The sequence below is a fragment of the Eumetopias jubatus genome, unplaced genomic scaffold (genome assembly GCF_037043125.1).
Source record: "Eumetopias jubatus isolate StellerSeaLion01/CBP00866 unplaced genomic scaffold, mEumJub1_p1.0 scaffold_1, whole genome shotgun sequence".
In the NCBI taxonomy this organism is placed as follows: domain Eukaryota; kingdom Metazoa; phylum Chordata; class Mammalia; order Carnivora; family Otariidae; genus Eumetopias; species Eumetopias jubatus.
Window position 1 is genome coordinate 116,018,860 of NW_028274807.1, and position 15,370 is coordinate 116,034,229.

General features: G+C 35.7%; 1 pseudogene; it reads right to left on the bottom strand.

The window, feature by feature from the left end:
* Positions 1–13,053: 13,053 nt before the first annotated feature.
* LOC114205560 (small EDRK-rich factor 1 pseudogene) lies at positions 13,054–13,242 on the bottom strand (annotated as a pseudogene).
* Positions 13,243–15,370: the final 2,128 nt, after the last annotated feature.

Below are 15,370 nucleotides of genomic sequence, written 5' to 3' on the forward strand. Positions count from 1 at the left end.
ATATCATCTATAGTTTATTCTGGGTTGTAGGCTTTTCCACCTTTTTTTATGTATATAGAATTATGCCTTGTCTATAGTATTGCCACGGGCTGTTTTACAGGAAGAGACAAAAAATGATATTAGATTAAAGGTTTTTTTTTAAGGTTTTATTTATTATTAATTTATTGTAGAGAGAGAGCACGAGTGGGGAAGAGCAGAGGGAGAGGGACAAGCCCACTCTGTGCTAAGCTAAGAGCAGAGCCTGACCCTGGGGGATGGAAGGGGGGGCTTCGATCACAAGACCCTGAGAACAGGACCTGAGCAGAAACCAAGAGTTGGATGCTTTAACCAACTGAGCCACCCAGGCACCCCAGAATAAGGGTTTTTGAATGACACAAGGTCATTTAGACTTACAACCTGGATAATCTTTTTTCTTTCTTTTTTTCCACCTCTGCCACAATTTAAAATGATCTATAAAATCCCTCCCATCAAAGTGAGAGTGAATATTCATAGATGTTTTTGCAAAACACCTTGATAGAGTGAGTTTGCATCCAAAGCTGCTATTCCTGACTTCCAGCATTTACATGGATTTTTGCTAGGGCAATTAAGAAGAGAAATAGTGACAGTAATAGAAATACAGTTGACAAAGTCCATGTACTTGAGGCAGAAAGTCACTATTTTTTTTTTTAAAGATTTTCTTTATTTATTTGAGAGAGAGAATGACAGCCAGACAGCACGAGAGGGAAGAGGGTCAGAGGGAGAAGCAGACTCCCCGCTGAGCAGGGAGCCCGATGCGGGACTCGATCCCGAGACCCCGGGATCATGACCTGAGCCGAAGGCAGTCGCTTAACCAACTGAGCCACCCAGGCGCCCGAAAGTCACTATTTTAATGAAGGAATACAGAGCTACTGCTGAAAGAGAAATCCAAAGGTCTTTGCAATGAGCGAATTACTTCCAATATCAGGAAGCAGCCTTAGTGGGGTGGGATATGGGGCAACGTGGAAAGTAGATCCGAAAGTGTGGATTAAAAAAAAAAAAAAAGTGTCAGGTGAACACAATAAAAGAAACAGGAGGATCAGATAACCCTGAGCAGGGTGTTTGCTGGTGGGAGCAAGGGTTAATAATTTCACCAACATTTAATAGGGCTTATAAGTTAATACCAAATACAATCATTGTAGGATTGCATATTAGTTATCTGAACCATAAGAAAGCTCAATATATCATTGATTCGTGGTAGTTATATTTTCTAAAGTCACCAGGAATACTAATTAGCTAATACCAAATCATTGCTCTTAGGGGAAATACAGTTAGACTCCTGCCAGCCTACTGTCAAATGAACAATACATAACTTATTTTATGTGTGTTTCTGTTTAAAGACAACCTAATATATATTGATTCATTAACCCTGAATCTCACAGCCACCAGCACTATAAGTCATGCCTAAACAAAGCTTATTGTACAACACCTGTTCTTTCTCACTGCAAAGCATACCACAGGCTTCTTATGCTAAAGAACAACAAAGGACACTTCGGCACTGTTTGGGGGTCGTTTTAATAGCAAAATCACCAACAAAAACCAAAAAATGCAAAAAAAAAAAGAAAAAAACCCACCAAAATAAACAAACAAAAAAACATGGCACTAAATGAACTGCAAAAAGGATTCTTGTATTGTTGTAGTATGAGAGCTGAAACCAGAAGATAGAGTGTCACTTTGTTCAACTTCAACTGAGGATGTGAGCCTAGGGTGATTCCATCTTTCACCTCCCTGTGCATGCACTTGTTTGCAAATGACCATTTAAGTGTCATACATATTGATTTGGGGGTTACAAATAAATTTTGGCCGCTACGCAAATTCTCAGATACAGAATCCTCAAATAATGAGGATCAAGTGTTCTCTTGATAAATTTGTTGTCTTTAGCATGCTGTGATGTTACTAGGAAAAGGGATCTGAATAAGGTAGATAGAAATCCAGGATGCACGTTCCCGTATGAAACTCAAGTGGAACACGGGGCTTTTTGGCTACGCTGGAACTTACATAGTCCCAGGGATGCATTCTCTAGAAAGTAGACTTCTTTAGGATCTGATCTGTCTTCATCACACTTGTGTTGCGAAGCTTAGCACAGTATTTGGTACAATGAAGCCTCCAAAAGAGAGTTGTTGAAAATATGTATCTATATAAATATCACTGGTTTGGTCCCATTTGTGTTTTTATTGCCCAAATTTTATTTTTAAGCTCCTTCTATCACTTTCCAGTGTTCCTCTTTTAAAATCATTGGCATTAAAACAATCCTGTCTTGACTAAACACTTGTAGTTTTATTTTCCTAAACTGTATTTGGTTCCTCGCCTTTGACTCCAGTAGTTTCTAACATGTGCTGGTCACCTTCGTCTAAGGTTTCAGTAACTTGCAGTTCTTGTCCTATTGAATATTAGGTCAAGTTTAGTAGTTCATATTGCTTCTTCAAGTTGCCAAAGGAAAACCAAACTGCCAAAACAATTAAATGATTTCTAAAACACCCAGTTTTACACAAAACACACATGAATATCTTACATGAAGAAAATAGTAATTTGGGGTATTCAAGAGATTCTTCAAACAGCCCCTTGTCCCAGGGGCCACCTGAAAATATACTGGGGAAGTGTCATCTATATCCCGCATTGAGCTGGGAGATGATAAACACGTACCACGAAGATTACATTTGTCTCTTTGTCCTTTCTCCCTTTTTAACTCCTCTTCAACATCTAATTTCTTGTTTACTACCCACAAATGTTTTCACATAGATTGCTGTGCACTCTATGAAAAGGCAGGGACAGCATATTATGTGCTGTATATATTTCCTCTAGCCTCCCTGTTTCACTCTATCTACATTCTTAACTATTTCAGGCTCTACTCCCACGATAACCTAGTTGTTGGAATCTGTGTCTCATTCTAATGAGAGTTATAACCAACTCTGAGAACCCAGCTAAACTTAGTAAAAGAACAAAATAAAGTTGCTAATTTCTTACATTTTAAGCCTGACAATTAGGCACACTCAATCTTTTTTTGTTGAAAGTAACAAAAACTTGCTCAAAAATCACAAGCAAAAAGCATAGTTTTACGGTTAGAATAAAGGGGTAATTTCTTATTTAAGATGCAGTGTAAGCACATATATTTATTTTTTCTACCTCCTGAGAACTCAATATAAACTATGATAAAGCAAGTTAAGAGAAATAACACTACAATAAAGAAGAGAACAGAAGGTGAGCTATTAGTAGAACCCATTTATAAGAAAATTGATAAGGGTAAATATTATATTCCTTGTTCGAAAATGGTGAAAACCAAACTGGTTCATACAGGGTCGCCCCCTAGGGTGTACAAGTTCGCCCTAGGGCATGCAGGCTCTTAAGAAACTATTTGTTCAGGGCTCATATGAACAATATCAGTCACCCCAAATCAGCATAACAGCACTACTTCGGTGGCCTATCTCTTGATCCTATCAAAAAAGTACCATCCCAGGGGCACCTGGGTGGCTCAGTCATTAAGCGTCTGCCTTTGGCTCAGGTCATGATCACAGGGTCCTGGGATCGAGCCCCACATCGGGCTCCCTGCTCAACGCGAAGCCTGCTTCTCCCTCTCCCACTCCCCCTGCTTGTGTTCCCTCTCTTGCTGTGTCTCTCTCTGTCAAATAAATAAGTAAATAAGTAAATAAATAAATAACAAATAAATAAGTACCATCCCAGTCAGTGGGAGTGATCCACTATCAGTCTGGCCACAGTGCCTAGGAGGACCCATGGAAGGGACTTCCAGAGCTTCTTGAGGAGCTTGTTGACTTGTTGACTCAGCATTCAGGTAAAGGGTCAAAGGCTGCCCTGAGGGGAAGAGTTGAGACTTGGGGCCCACATGGATACTTGCCTGGATGACATGCTATAGCATGGATGGTCCTGTCAGCAGCGGCTGCCCCTTGGCAGTAGACAGGAGTGAAAAATGTTAAGGAAAGCAATCCAAAGTAGAGAACACCAAGTTGCCAGGAGCCCAAGGCAATCAAAGGGCAATATTTGGTTCACAAAGAATCAAATTCTGCTCATTATTTCATACAATGAAAATCTGAGTATGGATAAGGCTGCCATTAGCCCATATGGCCACAGTTCTGCAAACTGGGAAAAACATTTCTTTCTTTTAGTTTTATTTGTTAGAAACTTACAATAAAAGATTCTGTGAGAACATGATACCTTCTGCAGTAACAAATATCAGAATTTAGCACCTTCTCTAATATCACTTAACTTTACTATTCCTGAAGATAAGAGTCTTTGAAGGTTTTGTTATAGTGCCTCACACGTGCTTATGGCAGAGCGTGGCACATAGCTGCCAAGCATTTTGTTGAATAAGGAATATTAGAGCTTTACTCAAATCATGTCTGCAACAACAATATAAACAATATGACTGGCATCAGTCGGTTCTCTGCAAGGAAAATGTTTGGTTTGATCCAATTGAGATATGTTAAATGATGTGCTAAAAATGAAGTCTTTTAGGTTGTTCTCCTTTATGTTCTGCTAAACTACATTCTATCCAGAACCTCATTTATTAGAATTAGTTATTTAGATTCAGAAGAATATGTGATTATTCAAGTATAACAAAAGTATGATTATTCACAACTCAAGAATATTGTTTTTTATCAGAGATACACACAAGTATTTTTTGTGGCTTCTGGAGTAATGACATAATTATTATGATTTAAAAAAAAACATAACTGCAGCCAGTTGATCTTTACATTGGATTTAGAATAGGAAAAATTAAGTCTTGGTAGGAGTATCACTTGGCTCACTTCTTGAAAAGAGCACTAAATACCAGATACACCGAGAAAGTTTTTTTCCTTACAAGTCAGTCTGATCATACCTGTCTAATGTCTGAGCTTAACATTCTATATAGGTTTATAGATTTGTTCAAAAAGCATTGCCAAACATGATTTAAAAAAAAATCTATTTAACTCTGTAGAACAATAGAAAGATGTATTAGCAATATCAAGGACTACTATCTTCATTTTTATGTGTCTTTTACGATTCCTGTTATTTTAGAAATGTTACAAAGGAAGCCTTTTCTGCTATTTCTAATAAGAGAAATTATGCCTGAGTTTTTTTGTGCAAATTACAAAAAACAATGCAGCTTGTATTACTAGGCATAATTAGAAATTTACATAATCTATAAACTATTACAATCTTGCTATCTAAGAATTTACCATTTGCAAATGTGACTCACCAAGCAAAATAACAAAGTGGTCAGCCTGTAGAACTACTGTGTGCAGGAACTGTGGTGAGAAACACAAACGTAAGTACAGATCAGATGACTGTCTTTTCCTTCAAGCTAATCACAATCTATATGTTCTTTAATCTCAGGTGTGCTATTCATCTCTGACATCTTTATACTTTTTATCATCCTTTTACCCTTTCAGAAGGAAAGTGAATCATGTAAGTCACCAAAACATTTATGTAAATTACTATATGTCAATGGGTTGTTTTTGCCAAGCTACATTTTTTTTTTCATTTAATTTTACCTATTTCGGAGAGTTGAAGTAACTTACTTAAAAGCTGTAAAGCATGTTTGTTACAGAGTAACCATGAATCTGAGACATACTGGTCCTTGCACTCTTTCTCCAAACATCATCCTTACTTGCCTAACTTCAGGTACAAAACAGTCAGAAATTTCTCACAAAACAAAGGGGGGTGGGCACAAATTAATACTAGCAAAATAGTAATAATGTTAATTCATACTTCATTAGGATTACAAAAAAATAAAAACAATAGGTATACACATATAACATAATGTATTCTACCAATGTTATGGTAAATGCTTGTTGATAGTATAGAGTAAAAGTAGTGTCCTCTTTATATATCTTAGAGAGATATTGTCCTGATAGAAATCATATTACTGTTTATTAGCTCTAGAAAGCAATGTGCCCTTCACAGCGTTAATTAATCAACTTAGTTATAAAAATGAGTAATTACAGCTGTTAGGCTAATGGGCCTTTAAATCCATGAAGAGGTCATTGTTGTATGATATTCTTTCAGATGTGATCCATGGTGCACGGGGATCAAAATATTATGTGTGTGAGGAGTCTTCCACTTTTAGCTCCATGAAATCTGAATGATAGGATGGGTCAGAATCCAAGTCAATCTTAACTAAAAGTGTTCTCTGTGGTCAGGATTATGTGTCAGTGACATGATCAGTGAGTGGGGCACTTTAATTATATAAGGTACGGTTATAAAACATTACCTAAGGAAATTCAGAGGGAGAATGTTTATGTCTGGAAAAATATACTTCCATAAAACAAAATTTAGTTAAACTCAGAGATGCCATGCTAAATTCAGGAATACAAACACTGTGGAAAAGATCTAATTATCCTTATTTCTTTTAAAAATTTTCTGCTATGGACTGGGAAAAATTGTAAATGTCTAACAGGTCGTTGGCATTCTCATTACTAAATATAATCAAACACTGTGCAAGGCATAGCCTAAGTTTCTTAACACTGAAAATATGACAGTGACCCTTAAAAGTGAGCATGACAGAGAAGGGCCACCGCTTGTTATTCTAGAATTAAATGAGCAAATGAAGGTCAATGTCGAAAATGAGATGGGAGCATAATACTTATTAAATATTATGTAAACAAAAAAGAAATCTCAGTCCTCAAATAATAAATGAATGTTTCCAAAGAATAGAAATCATATAAATGGATGGCTATTAATTATACAGGTTCAGAATTAGAGAGAATGGTATTCAATCCGTTATGATCCTTCATGCCTCACACAGTAGCTACAGGTAAGCAGTATCACCTAACATAGAGAACATTCTTTGAAAGAATATACTCATTTTAAAGAAACTACATTGATAAACATATATACAAATTTATTTTCCTTTTAGTTACTCTCCATTCCAAATTACTTTTCTCTACTAAAAATCTTTCATAATTTTAAGTAGACTTTATAATCACATCAACTTTATAAATCTAAAATGTAATATTTTCAGAAGGTCATGTCCCAAACTCTAAATAACTATCCATGATAACTTTTAACATAGGAAATATATATATTTCTGTGGAAGAAATGAAGATGAAACTGCTTATTTTCACATACACCTGAATGTGGGGAGAATGGTGAGCTGGGAAAGATCTCAGAGAAATAATCTTTGAATTGACTTTGAAGGACACAAGGTGTTTTATATGAACATTCAAGAAAAGGAAACAGCTAGAGCAAGAAGGTATTCACTAGATAGAAAACCATAACACTGTAAAATCATGGAGCTTTGTGGTTCAAATACTGTCACTCAGTTCTGTTGGTTTTCTAATTCTATCTGTATATTGTCAATTCACCTGTCCTGCTGAGTCTGCGTCAGTGGTGCCCAGGTTATAAACCAATGCTCTATAAATTTAGTGGGGCGCCTGGGTGGCTCAGTCGCTTAAGCGTCTGCCTTTGGCTCAGCTCATGATCCCAGGATCAGGTTACGATCCCAGGGTCCTGGGATGGAGCCCCAACTCCAGCTCCTCGCTCAGTGGAGAGTCCGCTTCTCCCTCTCCTTCTGTGCCCCACCCCCCATTTGTGCGCAAGCTCTGTCTCAAGTAAATAAATAATATCTTTAAAAACTAACTAAAAAAATTTAACAACCCTTCTCTGATGCCTAATTGGAGCCTAGAATTATTGTAATTATTTCACTTTTGTTTTAAGTTTTAAGTGCACGGAGGCAGCCCGCATGCCCACTGAGCAGTGACTTTCTGTTTCTCCCCTCACATGCCCAGTTGCCATAGAACTAGTCCTCTCTTTTCTTTGCTGTACTAATCCAGTCCTACTCTGAAATATGCTTTCCTGTGCGTCATCATAGGTTAACGTGCATTTTTCAAGAGACTGTTACGAATAGTTCATTTTGAAGCTGGTCATGTTCTGATAATTGGCTCCGCTTCTTTTACTTGTAATTACCACATAATAGACGTTTAATTTTGAAGCAATGCTGTTTTTAAAAATCAATCTAATATTTTAAATGACAAAATGAAAAACAATATTTTAATCACACAAACAGCTAATTTTTTTAGTTTATGTCCTTAAAAGAATTTCACCAACGGCCTCTCTATTCAGCTGTAACGTGTTCCATAAAAGTCTTGGACAGACCTCAGTGCTTATTGCCTATCCCATGTCTTTTCTCTGGCACAGCACTCATCCTTCAGAAAGACTTAAACATCATCTCTTTTGTGAAGGGTCTCCTGACCAATCTGTAATGGCCTCACATTCTTATTAAGGCACATATTACTCATTAATAGAATTTTTTTTTTTTTTACATGTGTGTCCCTTTTACCAAATTATGAGCTCCTTGAATGACAGGACTCTATCATCTTTGTTTTCATGTTCCCATCCTTAGTACATATTAGTCGTTCAACATGTATTTTTCAAATAAATATTGAGTGAATTTGAAACATTACTTTAGGCTCAAAAGTGGATATATATTTTAAGTTAAGTATTGGCTTTGTTAAAAAGGTGATAGTGTGGGCAGATTCTTAGATGATGAATAGTGTATGAATAGAGTTCATACATTATTCTTAGTGTATGAATAGAGAAGAAAAGTGAGATAAAAGAGGTAAGAAAAATCAAGGAAAGGAAAGAGTACTTTGATGGAACTTTACAAAAAAATTAGCTCCCCCCCCAGTACTTTGATTTAATCCAAATAATGGGAAATAATTAGCTAAAATACATTTTTTTCCATTTCCTTTTGTATTGCTCTGCCCGGTATCATTCTGTAAATTTTTCCTTCAGAGAACAGAGAGAAGAAAACTATTCCTTTTAAAAGCTCATATTGTACAAAGCACTAAATACAGAGCAGTTATTATAATAACTGCAGCATATCTGTATTACTACTACACCCAAGTGCATATTTACATTATAACTGAATATGTATTTGTTGTACACAAATCTGTGTGCTGAGACTACAAGTGAGAGTCTCTGAAAGAATACTTTTCTAATAAGTATTTTGCACTTCAGTCCATCTCATATCCAAGGATAATATGAAAATCCATCAGAACATTCAAATATAGGGAATAATATTTGTCTTTATTTAGTTTAAACTAAGGCATTGATCAACATCTGGGATTCCTAATTGGGAAATTAAGTACATTCCTAAAACAGATTCCAACAAGTAATATTTTAAATAGTTACTGAATTTTAGTTCACGTATCTCAAGTTATGGTTAAACAATTTATGTGTGCTTTTGCATACTTTTAATATATTTTCTGTTTATTCTTATTCATAAGGTCCTGGTTAAAATTGACAAAAACCCTTGAATTCACTATTCTACTCTTTAAAAAAAAAATAGATGGACCAGGTGATGTATGGAGCTGTTGAATCACTCTGTTGTACACTTGAAACTAATATAACACTGTACGGTAACTATAGTGAAATTAAAATTTAAAAAATGGATGGAAAATCAATCAATGCTATTATTTAGTAAGAGTTAGGTGAGGACAAAACATGTCTTTCTTGTTCTGCAAATATAAAAGGAATTCAAAGGAAATAAATCGGCCCTGAATAATGGTTTGGTTATACTCAAAGTATTAAAGTATGTTAATATGATTTTACACTTATAGTATTATATCTCATGAATTCAAACCCGGTATTTAAAAATAATGACTGGGTAAGTGACAAGATGGGAAAACTATGAAGGGACAAAGGATTTCGTGCAGAGATGAACTGCTCAACCTAGGTCTTAATTTGTTTGAGTTACCTGTGGCCTATTCAGATGGAAATGCCTGTCAGTTTGAAAATCAGCTAGATGGGTAACACAGGAAATATGATTACAACTATGAGAGTGAATCACACAAACCTAGAGGTTACTAGAGTGTGGGAAGAGAAGATGAGTGGGCCAAGGATGAAGTCAGGTAAAAACGATGTCTAAAAAAAACAGTTCTCAAATATTTTCCACAAGAATACACACAAGAAATGACATTTGCACATGAAACTCATGCCCAGATTTTGCTGAAACGTTCCAAATGTGTGTGGAGATATGAGATACTAGCACAATTAATAATGGGCACAGAACAATGTCAGTCTCTGTAGATGATGGCGTAACTAAATCAGTTTCAGATTATGTGCAATTCCTAGTTATTGAGTCAAGCTATCCTGCTGACTACATTTCTCAAGTAGCATTTAGGTATTCAAATGAATGAGAATGACATTAAAGTGGTACCCTTAAATTCTCTCTAATTTACTTCTTAAGTTGATAAAGATTTTTGAAATATGGAAGACTATCATGAGGACTATAAGACCTCACATCCCACTTCAAATACATTGATAAAATAGAGCCTCTGCATATTTGTCTATATACCTATATACATAATTTATATAGTCTATATAATTTATCACTACCAATGACTAACAGCACATTGACAGAGGTTTAAAGAAGATATAAAAGAACCTTCCAGTGCCAGAAGCAAAGAAATACTTTAAAACCAAATGCAAACAATATAGTAAATTAGAACAAGAAAGAAGGATTGCGGCGAAGTGGCAGAGTTAAAGCATTTTTAAACCCAAATTTAATGGAGAAGGGCAATAAAATTCGTGGTAACTTTAAACTATTTTAGGCTAAAGGAACATGTCAATACTTCAGGGAAATTACTGTATGAATCAAATTGAATACAATTCACAGCAAGAGAGGCAAGAGAATAGAAGATGCCGAGTCGTACCAGTAGATAGTAGTTTCAGCAAATAACTAAGAACCAACAGTCTACAACCTATATTGTTTGATTCAAGTAATAGAATACAAATAAAAAATACCTGAGACCTCTGCTTGTGACTGTGGTACTGTGGCTTACTGCAGACAATGTAACTACCGCAGATAAGTAGAAAAGCCGCATCAAATTTAACATCATAGGGTTGAAGGACAGCTGCTGAGTAGAGCATGACTTGCGAGGAAAACATTGTAGAGGAGAAACAAGAGCAGTGATTGATAATCTGCAGCTTCTAATTTATTCCAGCTGCTGGACAAGAAACTGAAGATCTTCACAAAAGGCCTAGGCAAAAGGCCACTCTTGAGGCAGAGGAGCCAGCAAGCTTGGGGCAGTCTTGTGTGGGTTGACAGTAAAATAACTAGATGTTTGAGGAATCAGAAATATACTCCACAGAGTCATACTTTAGAGGGCATCTGCCAGGGGGTATGAATTCCCTGGCTTTTTTGGCCTGCCACACACTGTGCACTGACACTCCACAAATCCAATCAAATCCGCCTGTAGGCACAGAGAGGCAGACACTAGCAGTTACTAGTTGATTTGAGCTCACTGAAAGGTTGGGGCAGGTGGGTGAGACCCTGACAGCATCTGCTATGATAGCTTATACTTAGAGTTACGTAGGACTTACATGTGCTGGGTGCTGTGTCATTGAATTTAAAAACATGGGTGTTATACGCAAACAATGAATCGTGGAACACTACATCAAAAACTAATGATGTAATGTATGGTGACTAACATAACATAATAAAAAGAAATTTAAAAAAAAAGGCATATGTAGGAAGTTACAGGTATATTTCCATTTACACTGTTCCTATTTTCTTAAGGTTTTGTAAAGTAGATCATTTTTCTCCCTTTGATTTGTATTATAATCCTCATTAGCCCTTTATCTTAATTTCTGACTACTGATCTTTAAATTTTTGTACTTTTCCTTTCAAGCTTGATATCTTTAGGTAATTACCTATAAAAAACATTTAAATGTATTTATATGACAACTATTATATTATTAAGGTAAGAATATATAAACATGAACAATAATTAAAAAACAGGATATAGTGATAACAGAAATGTAAAAGTAAAATTTGAAATTATATAAAACAACCCATAGAACATCTTTATACCTTCAACATAGTAAAGAAAATCCAAATCAAGATGCAAAAATTATAAGCTATCAGCAAAATCACCGATCGGTTTGACTGTATTAAGGTTGAAAAGTTTTCTAAGGTAGGAGACAAGATAAAGACAAACCTCAGACTACAAAAAGATGCCTATAAAAAATAACTATTGTTCAAAATATATACATAATTCCTACAAATAAGTAGACTAAAAATCCCACAGAAACGTGTATCAAAGACCATGAATATGTAGAGTCCCCTATTGATGTATTTCAGTAGTAGGAATGGACTGAGTCAAAACCTTCACAGAATACTTTGAATAATGCAAGTAAGTTTTACTTATTCGACTCGTCCTCCATGTGGCCTTATCTTGATATATGACAGAGGCCACCTCACTGGGTCACCTGCATCTATATAGTACACATTAAGACAGCAGCATATAGTGCATTCGGATATGGACAAAATCATCGACCATAACCTGCATTTTCCCGCATCCATCCTTATTTTTGAACTGAGTACTGTCAAATCAGATATTTCTGGAATAAATGCTGCAAGTCCTTAGATCAGGTGTGTGATTCATCCTACAATGGGTAGTTTGTTTAAAAGGAAACGTAAACTGTCAATATTTGCATGCAAAGATGCTCAACTTTGTCAGTAGAGAATGCAAATTAAAATAAGACACCATCTCACACCTACCATTCCAGCAATAAAAAAAAAAAATTACAATAATTATACCAGTTGTGATTATCGACTGCTCACTAGGCATCAAATAATGCTTCATGCTTATTCATGGATTAATTCATTAGATCATTACAAAACACCATGACTTAGAGATTGTTATAATGCCCCTTTACAGATAAGAAAAGTGAATCTCAGGTTAAAATTGATTAAGTGTTGCAGCTGGAATTCAAACCTCTTTGGAAAACAACCTTGAACATTTAATCTCTTCACTAAATTGCCTGACAACAATAACAACAGCAGGAAAATGATTAATCCTTAATCAGCTATTTTCCATACCATCCTAGCCATTTTACATTACTTTTTCTTTTTCACATGAATGGTTAGTGTCTTATTCTTTGAAGAATGGTTCTGAAACATTACACTAAGTCAGGCTGAAAGGTAAAGTTTAAAATAGTTTTATAAGGATATAACATATGACTGCTCCACAAAATTTTGACCTTAGAGCTTATGATACACCTAGTTGACAATAACACCCACGTTTTTCCAAATAGTCATCATCTTTCTCTCATCTGCATAGACTTCTTCTCATTAGCTGCCTTCTGCTTTTGTCGCATTATCTCAGAGTCCCTCTGCTTTCTCTGAGAGGTAGTCAAGCCAGCCTCTTTTGTTTTTCCCTTGCTAATTTCCTGGGATTTCTTCATGTTTTTCTGGCGGGCAAGTTCTCACTGACCTCCTCGGGCCATGCCGACACGGGACAGAGCCTGGAAGAGAGCCCCTCAGGAAAGCAATGGCCTCCTAGCTTTATGAGATAGGTATTATACCATTCCCATTTTAAGATGAAGAAAACACGAATAGAGAGGTTAAATTACTGCTAATGTCCCATTGTTAAAAAGTGTCAGAGCCAAGATTGGAACTTCAAGACATATGCTCTTACCCACTACCTACATTGCCAATGTCAGTGTAGATGGAAGAAAAGGGCTATTGTAGATACTGTAGGAGGTTGTATAATGCATGTGCCCACTGTGGAAAACATTTTGGTAATATCCAGTAAACTTGAAGGTATGCACATGCTATGACCCAGAAATCCCAAATCAGTACATACTGACTTCCACAAGGAGACCTACCCAGGATATTTGTTGCAAAATTTTTGACAATAATCAAAACTTTGAAATGATTTAAGTGACTTTCAATAAGAAAATGGATTAAAAAAATGCATATAGCCCTATATGAAATGCTCACAAGACAGCAGCTAAAAGCAGTAGCCACATTTACATGTTTCAGCTAAGTTAAATCTTGTTAAAAAAAGGTTAAGTATAAATGTAAGCTGCAGAAGGATATTGTTTATTTAAAATTTTAAAGTAAGCAAAATAATATATATCATTTATGGAGAGGTAGTAAAAAATAATTAGAATAATAAATAGAATAATAAGAATAAGAATTAGATACTTTGGATTAGTATTTTTATTTTGGTAGGACAAGAAAGAAACCAACTGATGAAGCTTACAAGCACTGTTTCAATGTGATGTTACTATATGAGGCAAATACTTTTTTTTTAATTTAATTTAATTTTATTATGTTATGTTAGCCATACAATACATCATTAGTTTTTGCTGTAGTGATCCACAATTCATTGTTTTTGTATAGCACCCAGTGCTCCATGCAGTACGTGCCCTCCTTAATACCCATCACTGGGTTAACCCATGCCCCCAACCCACTCCCCTCTAAAACTCTCAGTTTGTTTCTCGGAGTCCATAGTCTCTCATGGTTCGTCTCCCACTCCAATTTCTGAGAAAGTCAATTATCATATGGTTTCACTTATTTGTGGAACATGAAGCAAATACTTTAAAATGATAAATATATATTGGATTTGGGTAGGAGGTCCATGGCATTTGTTATATTATTCTGTGTAATTTTCTGTATGTTTGAAATATTTTGTTTAAAAAATGATGTTAGGAAGTAAAAGTAACACAATTAAAAGTAATACTATATTACTAATAAACAAATTAGAACTAAATAGGGTACACAATCATGCCAAAATGGCACTTGAGAACCACTGGTTTCAGATAAGAATGGGAAGACTGGGTGTGAAAAAAATCCAGAAAAGCAAGTGAGACGAGATTGGTAGAGATATAGAAGGAGGGAAAAGAAAGACCATGAAGTTATGGGAAACAAAACAAAACAAAACTTCAAGTGAGGAGAAAATGATCCATAATATCAAATGTAGGAAGGAGGTCCAATAAAGCTAGAATTTAAAAATATCTATTGAATTTGTTGAATAAGAAATCCATTAACTAGTTTCAGTGACATGGTCAGGGCAGAAACACTATTGTATTAAGAAATCAAGAGGAAGTAAAGAAAGAATTTGAGGGGACATGCAATGAATGTATCCTATCCATAGTATAATAGGAAACATATTTGATCTTTGTCCCTGATTCCTGCTGTAGAGTTCCAAAAACCCTTGGAATTTCCTGACTGATAAAAAGTATCTTTTGTTATTCATCTGGAGTCCCTACTGATCATTCTTGAGTTTATGCTAATGAGTTGACTCAGGGTGGGGTGCCTAGATAGTCTCAGCATGGGGCTGCTCACCAGAAACACCAAACACATTGAGATTGGAGGATGTTAATTCTCAGCCCCTATTCCAACCTCAAGGGAGAGTAGGAAGGCTAGAGATTAGGTTATAAAAACTCTTAAACAAGATGTTTGGAGAACTTCTGGGTTGGTGGTATACCCTAACTCCATAGGGACAGAAATTCTTGTACTCAACACCCTTCCAGACTTCACCCCTATGTATCTCATTATCTGGCTGTTCATTTGTAACCTTTATAATAAACCAGTAAATGCAAGCAAAGTGCTTCCTATACTCTAAGC